This window comes from Colossoma macropomum, unplaced genomic scaffold, assembly GCF_904425465.1.
Source record: "Colossoma macropomum unplaced genomic scaffold, Colossoma_macropomum, whole genome shotgun sequence".
Taxonomy (NCBI): domain Eukaryota; kingdom Metazoa; phylum Chordata; class Actinopteri; order Characiformes; family Serrasalmidae; genus Colossoma; species Colossoma macropomum.
This window is the reverse complement of record NW_023494795.1, coordinates 1,285,136-1,301,638: the sequence shown is the minus strand read 5'-3', so window position 1 is coordinate 1,301,638 and position 16,503 is coordinate 1,285,136. Positions and strand designations below refer to the sequence as shown.

The window sequence follows — 16,503 nt, the reverse complement described above, 5'->3', positions numbered from 1 at the left end:
GGTAGGAGTGTCTAATAGAGTGGACAGTGAGTGGACACAGTGTTTAAAAACTCAACAGCAATCATTTATTCTAATAAAATATTACATATTAAATAAATATAATAAAATATAATTTCCTAATGAACATAATTAATGCATAGGGTCACTCAAAGCAAAAGGATTTTAGTCTAAAATCCCAAATGTGTTTTTGTGTTTTCAACTCTGACCGTGAACAAATTTGGTACATTTGGCTGTGTTGCTGCAGGAGGAGGAGGATCTAATGGGAATTCAGCTAAAAGTGCTTCTTAAGGGCAGTGCCAGGAAATTACATCGCATACGGCTTCCTGTTTAGGCAGGCAGGGCTGAGGAAGTACACAAAGCAGCTTTGATCACCAAGAACACATAAGTGTCCACTGCTTGACCTCTGTTAGCAGTCCAGCCCAGTGCACATCGCTCTCTTTGTAACCTGCACTACAGGTCAAAAGTTCAGAAGCCATATGTGAGAATGCTATAGGTGTGTTACATTATGAGTGTGGATAGAATAAAAACTGCTATCAATAAATGAATAAAGCATAAAACGATGTCTCAGCCATCAGGCAGCATATTCATAAGCACTTTGTGTAATCACTTCTTGTGAGGGAGCTTTTAAGGGTGGACGTCTGGTTCCTATCACCACCACTGTACACAATTCTGAAGATTTATTTAGATCTGATCATTTCATGTACATTGTATGTCTGTGTTTCACTCCAGAGAACCATGCATGGCAAACTAATTCTAAATGCAAAGCCATATTGATGGGTTTGTCTCAAAACCTAGTGAGCTTTCAATAGACAGCATGTTATTTCATAATATGCGCGCTCCCGACAAGAAGGCTGTCTCAATTCTCAGATACCTCAAATATGCTGCCTACTGAGGTATCTTATATAGGCTGAATATCAGGAGAGCGTCTCATGTTTCCTCAGCTGCTAAGGCACTGCCACGATGCAACGCGGCGTACCTTTTGTTTGAAGATGGCTGGCGGAAGCGGTGCGGCCAGCAGCCCAGCAAGCGGCGAAGTCATCTTTAAACGTAAGTTATTCTGACTTGCTGTGGTATTTTATTCATTTTCTTGTCACAAAACTGCACAACTATAGTTTGCAATTTAGGTCCGTCAGTGACCATTTTACAGTTTTCAGAACACCAATCCATTAGCATGCATGCTAGCAAATTCTGAAGCCTCAGGCTGTTGTTTTGAGTAGCCAGCTGGCTAACAAAGATGCTAACTAATAACCAAGTAGCTTGACTTTTCTGTTACTTGCTAGATAGCTAGCTATTGAGTTATCTGTGTTCGGTAAGCTGTTTCCACTCTTTCAGGAAGTAGATCAGCGCTCAAAAATGCTGAGGCGATTCTGACGGCTAAAGTAAGTAAACGCCGGTCACATATATATATATATATATATATATCGCTGCTGTCGGATCAAAACTTTATATCGCCAAGATAGTAACTTTACAGGAGAAGGAAAAAACATACTTCACTTTTAATGTAACTTATATTATTAACATATATGGGATATTTATATATATATATATATATATATATATATGTATATATGGGATAGGCTGGAGCCTATCCCAGCGGTCACTGGGCAGAAGGCAGGAAACACCCTGGACAGGTCTTTTTTAATGTATCAAAACCATTATTCACTTCTAAATGACCATTTTTCAACCTGTCTTCATCCCATAGAATTAAATAGCCTGTTTTCGATACTGTGCCTTCAAGACTGATGTATGTAAATGAGCTCTGTTCTGATTGGCTGTCTTGCATTGTGCCTGATCCAAACAGCAGTCCAGGCTGAATCACTTCTTATAACTAAAGTGTATGGGGAGGGTAAACTGCTGTAGGCTGACTTGTTGGATATGTGTAAATGGGTCGGCTTCTGTGGCACCAGAAAAGCAATGATTTTGGGCCATTTTTGTATTTAGCTATATAGACTGAGAAGCAAACGGCACATTTTCAGCATTTTCTTACTACGAAAAACTCTTATATTTCGAAAAAGCAAGGAAAAGTTGGTTCTCCCTGATATGGGCCATTTAAAGCTTCATTAAAGGGGAAAAAGAGAGGGATTATACAGGGAGCGGGAGCAGAACAAGAGCGTTCATCTTTTAATCATCCTTTAATCAGCAGCTCAAAGCAAATAAAGACTCCATTACAGGCTGCTAACAGGCCGAGCCTCATTCCCACACAATACACTGGAGAGAGAGAGTGTGTTAAAGAGGTGCAGACAGAAGAGTGGACAGATAGACAGACGGTTAGAGAGATGGATGGAGGGCTGTGCAAATATATCTCCACCACTAAACTGGGGAAAAACACCTAGAAACAAAACAGTTGTTACACATTTTAAAATCTATTTAACTATTTATTAAATTATGTGATTAATAGGGATACTTAAGATAACACTTAGTCCTAAAGACATATACTTACACGTCCTTATGTCTACACTTACTGTCCATCTGCAGCTCCACTGACCTTACAGGAGCACTTTGTAGTTCTTCAATTACAGACTGTAGTCCATCTGTTTCTCTGTGTACTTTGTTACCCTGTTCTTCAGTGGTCAGGACCCCCATAGGACCCTCACAGAGCAGGTACTATTTGGGTGGTGGATGATTCTCAGCACTGCAGTAACACTGACGTGGTGGTGGCGTGTTGGTGTGTGCTGTGCTGGTCTGAGTGGATCAGACACAGCAGTGCTGCTGGAGTGTCCACTCACTGTCCACTTTATTAGACACACCTATCTTCTTGGTCCTCCTTGTAGAAGTAAAGTCAGAGATGATAGCTCATCTGTCACTGCACAGTTTGTGTTGGTCACAGGACGCTGTTGGCTGGATATTTTTGGTTAGTGGACTATTCTCAGTCCAGCAGGCACACTGAGGTGTCCTCCAGCAGCACTGCTCTGTCTGGACTACAGGTGGACTACAGTCTGTAACTGTAGAACTACAAAGTGCTCCTATATGGTCAGTGGAGCTGACAAAATGGACAATGAGTGTAGAAACAAGGAGGCGTTCTTAATAAAGTGCTTGGTGAGTGTATATATATGCCGGTACTGATGCCATTTTAACACTAGTTATTACATAATTACAGACATGTTACTGATATCTGGTATTAAATATCAGTTTTGTTCTTATCATCTGTAGCACAGCACACATCCATCACTGTATCATCTCCGTATAAGACATCTAATAAGAACTAATAACCATAACATAATCCACAAAACGACACTCACTCTGAACCTAGTCAGCCAAGTGAAATCTGCAGCCCACTGAAGAAGGACTTCATGAACAGTGAGCAGAGAGCGCAGCCCTGCCAGGAACAGGCACGTCTGAGTCGTTTCACACTCCATTCTAAAGCAGATTTAGGAAAGCTCCAGAGCGGCTATGGATCTGGAATAAAAGCCTTATCACAGCCTGCATTCACAATCCCCTTTAACTCACCGCACCACTGGAGCGGAAATGAAACAGAGCCAGCCCTCTAATAAAGAGGAGAACAGAGCAGGGCAGAAAAGAGACTATGGAGAAGAAGAGAAGAGAAGAGAAGAGAAGAGAAGAGAAGACAAATAGAAGAGAAGAGAAGACAAACAGAAGAGAAGAGAAGACAAATAGAAGAGAAGAAGAGAAGAGAAGAGAAGAGAAGAGAAGAGAAGACAAACAGAAGAGAAGAGAAGACAAATAGAAGAGAAGAGAAGAGAAGAGACAAAAGGAGAAGAGAAAAGATAAAAAATAAGAGAAAAGATAAAAAAATAAGAGAAAAGAAAAGATAAGAAGAGAAGAGAAGAGAAAAAGGAGAAAAATGAAGATAAGAGAAGAGAAGAGAAGAGAAGAGAAGAAAAGAGAAATTAAAAGAAGAGGAATAAGGAGAAGAGAAGTGGCGAGAAACAAGAACAGATGAGAAGAGAAGAAAACGGAACAGAAAAGAAAAAGGAAAAAAAGAGAAAGAAAAAAGAGAGAAAAAAGGAGAAGAAAAGTGGTGAGAAAATAGAGAATATACATGAAGAAGAGATGAGAAGAGTAAAAGAGAACAGAAGAGAAAAAGAGATGAGGAAAAGGGGGAGAGAAGAAAGAGAAAAGAAAGAAAAGAGAAAAAGGAAAAAAGAAGAAAAGAGAACAGAAAAGAAGAAAAGAGGAGAAGAGAAAAAGAAGAGGAAGATAAAAGAAGAGAAGATATGAGAAAAGAAAAGAAGAGAAAAAAGGAGAAGAGAAGAGAAAAAAGAAGAGAAGAGAAAAGAGAAGGAAAAAAAGAAGAAAAGAGAAGAGAAAAGAGAGAAAGAAGAGAAAATAGAAGAGAAGAGAAGAGATGAGAAGAGAAGAAAAAGGGAAAGACAAGAGAAAAGGAGAAGAGAAGTGGTGAGAAAAATTGAGAACCTAAGAGAAGAGAAGAGAAGAGAAGAGAAAGAGAAGAGAAGACAAAAAGGAGAAGAGATGAGAAGACAAAGAGAAGAGAAGACAAAAAGGAGAACAAACGAGAAGAGAAAGAGAAGAGAAGACAAAAAGGAGAACAAAAGAGGAGAGAAAGAGAAGACAAAAAGGAGAAGAGAAGAGAAGAGAAAGAGAAGACAAAAAGGAGAAGAGTAGAGAAGAGAAGAGAAGAGAAGAGAAAGAGAAGACAAAAAGGAGAAGAGAAGAGAAGAGAAGAGAAAAGGAGAAGAGAAGTGGTGAGAAAAATTGAGAACCTAAGAGAAGAGAAGAGAAGAGAAGAGAAGAGAAGAGAAGAGAAGAGAAAGAGAAGAGAAGACAAAAAGGAGAACAGAAGAGAAGAGAAAGAGAAGACAAAAAGGAGAAGAGAGAGAAGAGAAAGAGAAGACAAAAAGGAGAAGAGAAGAAAGAAGAGAAAAGAGAAGAGAAGTGGGAGAAAAATTGAGAACCTAAGAGAAGAGAAGAGAAGAGAAAGAGAAGAGAAGACAAAAAGGAGAACAGAAGAGAAGAGAAAGAGAAGAGAAGACAAAAAGGAGAACAAAAGAGAAGAGAAAGAGAAGACAAAAAGGAGAAGAGAAGAGAAGAGAAAGAGAAGACAAAAAGGAGAAGAGAAGAGAACAGAACAGAACAGAAGAGAAGAGAAGAGAAGAGAAAGAGAAGACAAAAAGGAGAAGAGAAGAGAAGAGAAGAGAAAAGAAGAGAAAGAGAAGACAAAAAGGAGAAGAGAAGAGAAGAGAAGAGAAGAGAAGAGAAGAGAAGAGAAGTTGAGGCGTATGTGGCTGTAAGCAGGTGTTCTGCAGTGAGGGCAGAAACAGTGAGAGTGCAGTAAACAGGTAGAGTTGTATGCAATAAATCACAAAACACAGTCTGTCCTGCAGACTCTCCTCATGGCTGAAGCCTGATAGGAGCTGCCAGCTGCCTGGTTCAGATGAATGCACTGGGGGAGTGAAGGAAGCCAGAGCAACACTCTGCCAGACTGCTTCACACACACACACACACACACACACACACACACACTCATGCCCAAAACCCTCATAGTGTGTGTGAGTGTGTGTGTTTCTGACACACCCCAGGCTTGATGGATAAACATTTCAGTTCCACAATAAAGACATCACACCAGACTGTTCTGACTCTAAAGCTGTCCTTTCATCATCATTCTCCACATTCTGTTATTTCCACATTCATTCGTTTCCAAAAAATGTTCAAAAAACGATTAAAAGCCACAGAGAAAATTGGGCTCCTAACGACCACCTGGAAGACCTGGTAGACACCAAAACTGCCCCCATCAGATAAACAGCACCTAAAGCTTTCATCTCTGAGAGAGAGGAGAAAATCAAGCTGCTTCAGATCTGAAAGCATCCACAGGTGTTTCTGTCCATCCTTCCACTGTGAGAAGACGACTCAGCGCTGTGGGTCTGAAAGGATGTGTAGCTGTTCAAGAAGAACCTCACTGAGAAAAGGAGACGGACACATCAAACAAAGAAGCTGAACGATGGACTGACCACCCCAGAGTCCAGACCTCAACCTGAATGTGTTTGTCAGTGGGATGGTAACATATTAAATACTAAAGAGGTGATATATTTAGTTGTTGAGGCTTCTGTGTAAATTTCTGTTGAAAAACTTTTTTGTTTTTTCTTGACATTAAAAAAAATCAGTAACTTGTACTTAAGGGCTGTTTTTAACGGTAATTAAATAAAAGAAGGGTGATCTCTGACATTTCTGCACAGCACTGCATATGTAAGAATCTATATGTAATGGAAATTCCCAAAGCCTAAACCTAATCTTAACCTCAGGAACCGACAAAAAGTTTCAAAAAATGAAACAGGGAGTCTTTTGTGAGTGCAGTAGGTTGGGCTTGCTTTCTCTGGTTTTACTGTGAAGGCAGGAGCATTTTTGTCCTGAAAATGTATAAAAACAAACACACACACACACACACACACACACCCGCACATGCACAAGTGCTCTTTGACTGGCCTGCGATGGCCACCTGTGTGCATGGACCAATCAGCATTCAGCTACATTTCCTTCCCTAACAGAGCACACAGTGTGTGTTCTGTGCGGCCTACCCAGCATGCTTTGTGCTGAGGGAAGAAGGGCTGCTCTGTTCACACAGGAAGCACATGGGCTGCGGCCCAATCCTCCATTCTGCACTGCTAGGTTTACTAAGAGTGCACACTGAAACCCCTCCGCATGCTGAAGAGCACGTGCTGCTCTGTGAGAGTTTGCAGACTGTTTGCAGTTTCAATGCTACAACATGTCCATACATGGAATCAATTCTCTGACTCTTCAAACTTTCGCTAACACTCTAAAACCCTGGGCTCTTCTAACCAGCTGGCTGAGGATCTGAAAATGAAGCTAACTGATGCCTACAAAGCAATGAAAGTCTATAAGTGCTTCCAGTTCGCAATTTTCACTGCCTACGATGTCTTTAAGAAATAGCAACTAAGGCTACGTTTACACAGCAGGTAAAAGTGGCCCAAATCCGATCGTTTTCCTCATATGTGACCCAGATGCGCGTCTGTGTGTCAGTGTGAAGAGCAAAAAATGCACTGAATCTGACCATTTCGATTCCGATTTGAGACGCTTTCATATGTGGTACTGAAATCCGACACGTATCCGATCTGCAGCAATGCGACTCAGTCTGAACAGCCAGTTCGGAATTCATGCGACTTTTACGTCAGTCCAACTCGATATCAGTCATCATTTCGTGCTGCTGAGACTCATAAACACTTAGGCTGATGTTTCTGTAACAAAAAATTAGAAGAGACTCATCACAGCCGCTCCGTGTTTGAAGAGGTTTCGAATGAAACGGCCGAGCGCGGCCGGAGGAGACCGAGGCTGCAGCGTCAAAAAAAGTTTAAAGAATCCGAGAACACAAACCAAAGAAGTGCCCGTGGCGAAAACTGTGCCCTTTTCACGGTGAACTCGAACACATTCTGGGTGATGAGTCCAGCTGTCAACCACTGGAACTTTACAATCGCTCCTGTGATGCTGGCGAAGTCGAAACTGAAAGCTCCGGGAGCGACTGGCGTTCGCTGGCCGTCATGATTGTTTACCCTTGGATGAAGCATTGTTCTTTTGCACAGATGGGTCGGTTTATGAGCTGATCTGTTCAGACTAATGTCACATGCAGGTCACATTTAAAAGATAATGTAAACAGCCAAACAAAAAAATCAGATTTGGTGAGAAAATCAGATTTGGGCCACTTTTACCTGCTGTGTAAACGTAGCCTTAGACTGGGTGTTCACTACACTACTTTTAAAATCTCAACAGATTTCTAAAACGGAGAGCATCACAAACTTAACGTCAGAATTTCTTGTCTTTTTGTCATGAGGTCGCTCACACTGGACGACAGGGTAAGAGACTAGATAAACATCCTAACGGTTCTTATCTGCCTGTGTTTTACACTCGGCTCCTCTGTCGCCGCTCCGCTGTTCAGGCGCTGTTCTAGCTCATCTCTTCGTCTGTTTCTCCGCTCTTCTAGCTCTCTGATTGGCTGTTCTTTGAATCACTCGTTGAGTAAATCTCTGACCTTCTCACACTGCAGGACTCGTGAATGTTTTGAGTCGTAAATATCAAACATGCTGGATAATATCGGAGGGTCTCTGATCACTTCAGAGGTCGATTGGAGGGCTAAAGATTCACTTGTTTCTCTTCTGACTCTACCAGATCAAAGCAGCGTCAGTCGCTTCTGATCGAGCTGCCGACCTGCAAAATTGCTAAAGAATGTGAAAATTTGTCGCAAGTGGCAAATCAGAGTTAAAATCACATAGTGTAGCCTAAGGCAAGATCTGGAAGATGAAGGAATAAAGAAAACTCTCAGATAGAGTTGCTCATATACTGGCCAAAAAGGCAAAGCAAAACCCCCATATGACGGCAAAGAATCTGCAGAAAGCTTCAGCTGACACAGGAGTGGTGCACAGTTCTAACATGATCTGCATGGAAGAGTCATCATAAGAAAACCTCATCTGTGACCTCATCACAAATCCACAAATCCAGAGGCATTTGGGAAACAACTGCTAAGGACTGATGAAGTAAAAACGGCCACAATTACCAAAGGTATGCTTGGCGAAAAGCACAGCATTTGATGAAAAGAACACCTTGCCAACTGTTAAGCATGGAGGTGATCTATTATGCTGTGTGGCTTTGTGGCAGCCAGTGGTACAGTAAACACTGCATAGATAGACAGAAGAATGGATTCAGCTCAATATCAGCAAAGTCTGAAAGTAAATGTGATACAGTCAAGAAACTGACGCTGAAAAAGAAGCTGGCTTGTACAACAGGACAATGATCCAAAACACCCCCCAAAATCGACAATGAACTACTTTAGGAAATGAAAGCTCAGGCTTTTGGAATGGCCCTCACAGTCCTGACTTGAACACCACTGAAAACTGTGGGTTGATCTTCAACATACATGCAAGATGGCTCAAGAATATCTCAGCCCTCTGTAAGGAAGAGTGTCTGAAAATTCCTAAAACAAAAACAGAAAGACTCCACGCTGGCTAAAAAAAAGCATCTGCAAGCTACCAGAAATGAGCATTAACATAAAGTGGTTCATGTTTCTCATTACTTGAATGAATTTTGAATTTATGGCCTGAACTGAAGGCCTAGCTCCAGTACTCACAGAGCTCCAACAGTCATGGTTCATCACTTATTTATACTGTAAGTGCTTTGCAATCAAAAACAAAGGATTAAACACATTTATTCGGTCCAGAGAATTCTACAGTATTTAGTACTTTCAGTTCAACAGAAAGGCATGCAGGCTCTGCTCAGCAGCATGTTTGCTATTCTGATTCAACACAATGCCACTTCCACTAACGGAAAGCATGCCAAGCTCAGAAAAACATGTTCACTCATCAGCTATGTAAACACTGCGCACTCTCGAGCAGCCAACTGTGCTGGAGAACTTCAGTGTACGTGTACAGGACTGTTCAGCAGCTATATATATATATATATATATATACACACACCGATCAGACATAACATTATGACTACCTCCTTGCTTCTACACTCATTGTCCATTTTATCAGCTCTACTTACTAGATAGGTGCATGGACCTTCACAGAGCAGGTACTATTCTCAGCACTGCAGTAACACAGATGTGAGGATGACCAACACAAACTGTGCAGCAGCAGATGAGCTATCGTCTCTGACATTACATCTACAAGATGGACTGACAAGGTAGGAGTGTCTAATAGAGTGGACAGGGAGTGGACACAATGTTTAAAAACTCCAGCAGCACTGCTGTGTCTGATCAACTCAGACCAGCACAACACACCCTAACACACCACCACCACGTCAGTGTTACTGCAGTGCTGAGAATGATCCATCACCCAAATAGTACCTGCTCTGTGAGGGTCCATGGGGGGTCCTGACCACTGAAGAACAGGGTTAAAGGGGGCTAACAAAGTAAACAGAGAAACAGATGGACTACAGTCTGTAACTGTAGAACTACAAAGTGCACCTATATAGTAAGTGGAGCTGATTAAATGGACAATGAGCGTAGAAACAAGGTCATAATGTTATGCCTGATCGGTATATATATATATATATATATATATATATATATATATATATATATAGTATATTGTCTATGTATGTGCGTGAGTAGTTCATTTGTTCCACACATTTTGAAAATGGTCTTTATTGCATTTTGGAACACAACCATTCATACTGTCATCTAATTCGTTATATATTAACGTGTGTGTGTGTGTGTGTGTGTGTGTGTGTGTGTGTGTGTGTGTGTGTGTGTGAAATAGCCACAGATTGAGTCTCTGCGTCCCCAAAACACTCCTTTAATGTAATCAGCTTTGCTGGAGTCGCTTTCACAGCCCGTAAAACCAGGCAGGCTGATACACACACACACACACATTCGCGCCACTGTAAGTATTTGGGGCAGACTGTGTCCTCTAGGAGGGTGTATCAGAGTCTCTGTAACATATACAGCATCTTTCTAGGTCATTCTTGCTACACTACTCTCTCACATCTGACCAAACATACAGACCACTGCACCTACTACTAACAACTATAACTGACCGCACATGTTTTGTAGATAAATCACAGGGCATACTAACACATTTTCAAAGCTATATTATATAGACGTAAAGGCTATAACACAATTCTCATTAACTCGTTACCTGTTAAACTGAAAAAAGGGTCTGTATGTGGGTCAACGCTCCAATTCCTCGCTCTCATAAGTACTTACACGTTGGTTTCATAGTAGATACTGGATAATTTATAGTAGTTACTGAATTAGGTTACACATGGCATAAAACTGCATAGCAACATAAAACATTATCCCAACAGTGAAGTATGGTGGAGGGAGCATCATGATTTGGGGCTGCTTTGCTGCCTCTGGGCCTGGACAGACTGCAGTCATCAAGGGTAAAATCAATTCCCAAGTTTATCACTGTATCTTACAGGATCATGTCGGGGTGGCTGTCTGTTGGCTGAAGCTCAATAGCAGCTGGGTTATGCAGCAGGACAATGACCCTAAACACAGAAGTAAATCTAATACAGAATACTTACAATCCACCTTTTGGAGTGGCCCAGTCAGGGCCCAGTCCTTAACCCAAAAGAGATGCTGTAGACCTCAATAGAGCCGTTCACACCAGACATCTGAAGAATATGGCTTAGCCGAAGCAGTACTGTGAGGACGAATGGTCCAGTGTTTCTCCTGCATGTGATCCACGGCTACCGGAATCATTTGCATGAGGTTACTTCTGCCAAAGTACAGCTCGACCAGTTATTAAATCCAAGGGCTCACTTATGTTTTTCCACCAGCACTGTGAATGTTTCATTAATATAATAAAGACATGAGGATTATAATTGCTTGCATGTCAATAGCTTTAGTAGCCTTGTTTGTTTATACAACGCACATGAAGAACAGATCACATTTTATGACCAATTAATGCAGAAAACTAGGTCATTCCAAAGGGTTCACTTACGTTTTGCTTTCCACTGTAGTAGATACTAAATAATTTCAGTAGTTTTGGAATAACTTATAGCAGATACTAAATAATTCATACTAGTTATTGAAAATTTCATTTTAGTTCCTAAATAATTTGTAGTGTTTTAACTTCTAGAAGTGAATTATTTATAGTAGTTACTGAATAATTTAGAGTAGTTAAATACTAAATTATTACTAAATAATTCATAGTAGATAGAAAATAATAGTATTAATTACATAGTAATATACTGCTGTTGTCGGAAGAAAACCTCATATCTCCAAAAGGGAGACAGAAAAATGGAGATACAAGGTTTTCTTCCAATGTTATAATTTAGTTTATTATATTTAGTGTTGTTATGTTCTGTTATAAAACTGTTCTAAAATCTGATTGGTTCTATAAAAGCAACAATCTGTTTATGGTTGTGTGTTACAGTGATATAGACTCCTAATGTATTATGTCATGTGATTACTGATGCAAAATCTAAGCATGTTATCTCTCTCTCCCTCTCTCTCTCTCTCTCTCTCTCTCTCTCTCTCCCTCTCTCTCTCTCTTTCTCTGAGGCCAATTTGAATACTCCAGCGCCTCAGGGTGTGCATGTCCTGTTCCAGCGCTGTGATTAAATTCAGATCTGGACTGTGGTCTGGACAGGTGCTACACTGCATGTGTAGCAGTAATGCACCTTCAGTTTTTAACACTGGAGCATGTAATACAAGTAATACGAGCCCTCCAATATATCCCCACCAGTTCAGTTAGCATGGAGGCTAACTGCATGCCTAAACCATGAGGCAGTTATGTGATTTCTGATGTTATGCGCTAAGACAGTAAGGATGAAGTGGATACACTACAATATCGCAAAATTTTGGAGGCCCAAGCGGAGCTGAAAGATGAATCGTTTTTATATTAAAATCGCAATTTGAAAGAGAGCAATATTCAAATCGCAAGATCTGCAATTTTTATGATATAATATGTTAAATTAAACTAAATTTCTTCCATTTAAAACTTGTTATGACATAGCTGTTGACATTTTATTTTATAATGCATTATCAGCAGAGGTGTCTTAACAGGTTTTAAATAGAAGATAATAGAAATAGAAGATAATAACACAGCTGATGACCTGCCTGTAGATGAAAAAACACCCATGTTCTAAATATGTGACATCACAGCTAGGCTAAGTGGTAGTCTGACACAATCAATGTTCAAGCTTCATGCTAGAAAAAATGATATTCTGGTCTTCTTTGCCAAAAAAAACAGGCCTGGGAATTAATTTATAGAAAATAATTGCATTTAAATCATAATCGCAATGTTGATCAGAAAAAATGCAGTTAGATATTTCCCCCAAATCGTTAGCCCTAGGCCTGAGTATCAATATTTCATTATTTAAAGATGAATATTTTACATTTATTGTCCATTATTAGGCTAATATAATACCAAAATATAAGACATTTCTGTCTTAAAATATTTTTCTGTCAAAGAATATCTTATTATGCTCTCCAAAAAGGTTTGCGAAAGAGCACCTACACAATCAGAATGCACTAAGGTTGTTTTGTGGACTGATGAAACCAAGGGTGAAGTGTTCGGGAACAGCACACAGCATGACATATGGCGTAAAATGGGCCCTGCATACCAAGATGAAAACATCATCCCAACAGTGAAGCATGGTGGAGGGAGTATCACGATTTGGGGCTGCTTTGCTGCCTGTGGGCCTAGACTGACTGCCATCATTGAGGGAAAAACTATCTGTCAAAAATATCTTATTAAAAGATATCAGGGCAGAGTGATGATACAGATACGGGGGTTTTGACTTCAAAATAGAAGTCTCACAATATTAGAAGAACCTCAGATAAGCGACAAGGTGAGCCAACAACGTTGTTTTAGTTACAACAGCAAAATCACCAACAACACCAACGTTCTCAAATGCGTAGAGTACTAGACAGAGAAGATAATGTACTGGATTGCCTCCTGTCTCCTAATAGCTCAGCCATAGCCTCTTATTTCTCTCTGTTCTCCTCTCTCATTCCTTCCCACTAACTGTGTCATTTGTATTAGACAGTTATGCAGTTACGTTCCTGTAAAAAGGTCAACATTAGACGCTATGGTCTCTCTCTCTCTCTCTCTCTTTATCTGTCTACCACACTTTAGATTATGACGTTAAGCAAACAACAGTGTAACCACCGCATAGCACCTGTATGTGTGTTTATATAAGTGAAACAGTCTTGGGCAGCATTCTGGCAGCACCAGATATCAGGATATGGAGCTACTGACCGTACAGTAAAAACTTTCACTCACTTTAAAAGGTCCTGCAGCTTTTATGGTCATTTTCTCCACTCAAACACAAGCCTTTGGCCTACTTCTTTGTGCTATGTCCAAAAAAAAAAACATGCTGGCATTTTTAAGCTATCAGGCAGCAGCGGCATATAATTCATTTCAAATCCCAGCTGTCCTTGATAATACCATGTAGCAGGTATTAGAGAAGGCTCATAGCTGGATCAGAGGACCCAGTGATGCGAGCGTAGCCCTGGTGTTCATATCATACACTGGTTTTTAAAGGACGAATTTAGCGAAAAATCTAATTTACACAGTTTTCCTCGAAATGTAGTCGATCAGCGAAGACGTATGAAGTTTGCTTCTTTAGGTTTGTACTGGAGCTATAGGGCTAATGTACACCACATTATATGGCCGACACATGACCATAACACCTATTTGAGCTTGGGCATTAATATGGAGCTGTCCCCTTCCGTCTCTTTGCGGCTATGACAGTCTCCAACCTTCTGGAGGGAATTTGTGCCCATTTAGTCAATCAAGGCATTCCAATTCATCCCATAGGCCGCTGGAGTTCCTCCACACCAAACTCATCAAACCATGTCTTTATGGAGCTCATTTTGTGCACAGGGGCACAGTTATGATGGAGCAGGAAAGGGCCCTCCCCAAACTGTTGTCACAGAGTGCTGCTGCATTAACATTGCCCTTCACTGGAACTAAGACCAAACCCTGAAAAACAGCCCCAGCCCATTATCCCTCCTCCACCAAACTGTGCTGTTGGCACTGCGCATTCTGGTAGCGTTCTACTGGCATCCACCAAACCCAGATTTGTCCAGCAGACTGCCACACACATTTCCACTACTACTTCCACTACTCTACGGTGGTGGGATGCTTTACACCACTCCCACAGACACTTGGCGCTGCACATAGTGATCTTAGCCTTGTGTACAGCTACTTGGACATTGAAACAAGTCAAGACAAAGTTTATTTATATGGTGCTTTTTACAACAGGCGCGTTGTCGCAAAGCAGCTTTACTGAACAATCCGGGTCCAAGGCCCCATGAGCAAACCAACGGTAACAGTGGCAAGGAAAAACTCCCTAAGAGCAAAAACTTTGAGAGGAACCAAGACTCAAAAGGGAAGCCGTCCTCCTTTGGTTGAGGATTTCAAGAAGCTTCAGACGCACATTTCTCATGCTGGTGTGTCTTCCAGAGACAGTTTGGAACTCTGTAGTGAGTGACAGAACAGAAGATCGGCCATTTTTATTCGCTATGCGCTCCAGCGCTCAGCGGCCCCGCTCTGTCAGTTTTCAGGGCTGAGCCGTTGTTGCTTCTACATGCTTCCATTTCACATTAATAGCACTTACAGTTGACTGGGGCAGATCTAGCAGGGCAGACGTCTCACAAGCTGACTTGTGGCAAAGATGGCATCCTATGACAGTGCCACATTTTAAGGCTTTATGTAGACTGTATGGCTATGTACTTGATTTTTAGCAACAGGTGTGGCTGAAACGCCTGAACTCAATAATTAGGGAGGCGTCCGCATACTTTTGTCTATATAGTGTAGCTAATAATGATTATAGCTAAGCATACTTTTGAGGAAAGGAGTCTTCTTCACTCTTTAATCATCAGCATTTAGTTACTCTTTACTTTTCTTGGTTTTTATTTCATTCTGTTACAATGTTGTTAGCATCTGCACTGCTTTGTGATTGGACCACTCGTTTTAGAGCTTTAGCATTTCATTTTCGAACAAAAAAGAGAAGAATATAGTCCAACAAAGCTCAGTTCCTGTGCTGATACATGCTGGATGTACTAAGATGTTCCACTACAGTTCTCTAAGCAGCTTTTTGAGCTGCTGCTAAAAGGTACTTTGGCTGCCGCTACTGTTTTTAGCCATGCGAACCCACTGACGTCCACTTTTACAGACAACAGCATGTCTTACAGTGTCTGAAACTACATAAGCAAGTCTATTTTACAGATTACTACTACAACTCGACACAGTCTGAGATAAGTGTGATGATTCAGGCAGGCAGTTGGCACTATGCTAATTGCTAGGCTATACGTTTTCTTCACATTAGCCTCGTGGCTCCAGTGCAAAACTAAAGAATTGAAACTTCAGACACCAAACGTATCTTGGCTGAACACCTGGGATATAAGGGAAATGAAATTTTCTGTCAAACTATCACTTTAACAGCACTGCTGCTGTATTACCGCAGTACTACAGGCGCACAGTAATGTTTACCAAGCCATAGATTATGGCACAAGGATTACTGTAGGATATTATTCAGAGATAAATCGAGCTACAGACGGCTTCAGACACATCCACGATGCTGTTTCAGAGCAGATTTCATTTAAAAGCCCCCACCCCCACCCCCCGACACACACACAGCACCTGTTCCCTCCTGCTGGGAGTATATGAGTTTACTCTTTCTATACGTCTCACAGCGACGATGTCATTCAGCGGTATATTAGACTCCAGCGTTTATCGTAGAGCTGATAACAGAGTGGAACAGCGGTCAGCACACAACGTCCATCCGGTCGCACAGTTAACAGCGGATTTACGGGCCTGGCCGGCGTGGCCCATTTACACAGCCTGAGGAGCTGAAGCAGACAGTAATATCAGTTGCCTGCTACAGATACAGCTACGCTCCATCCTTTACCCGTCATCACCACAGATATCACACACTTATCAGCACTGCTTTTACATAAGATCAGGGCCCTCCTACAGTTAGAGGTCACTATCTTCTATTTTCATTTATGATTTCCTTTTGCTCTCCATTTGGATCTTAATATCTTAATATAAATGTTATTGTCATTGTCTGTCAGTCATTTTCTCCTTTGTTATTTTGTCTGTATCGCCTGTTTCAGTT

At 41.1% G+C, this 16,503-nt stretch overlaps 1 protein-coding gene across 2 annotated transcripts in view; it reads right to left on the bottom strand.

Moving 5' to 3' along the window:
• The window catches only part of itsn2a (intersectin 2a), an 85,891-nt gene that overhangs the window by 67,046 nt on the left and 2,342 nt on the right, over positions 1 to 16,503 (bottom strand). Inside the window, exon 1 of one of the 2 annotated variants that reach the window (XM_036581124.1) lies at positions 3,240 to 3,448. The exons of the other annotated variant lie outside the window; for it this stretch is intronic. The gene's annotated coding sequence lies outside the window, so the exon portion shown is untranslated. Of the gene's footprint in view, positions 1 to 3,239; positions 3,449 to 16,503 lie in introns of those variants that run through there. 2 annotated transcript variants of the gene reach the window in all.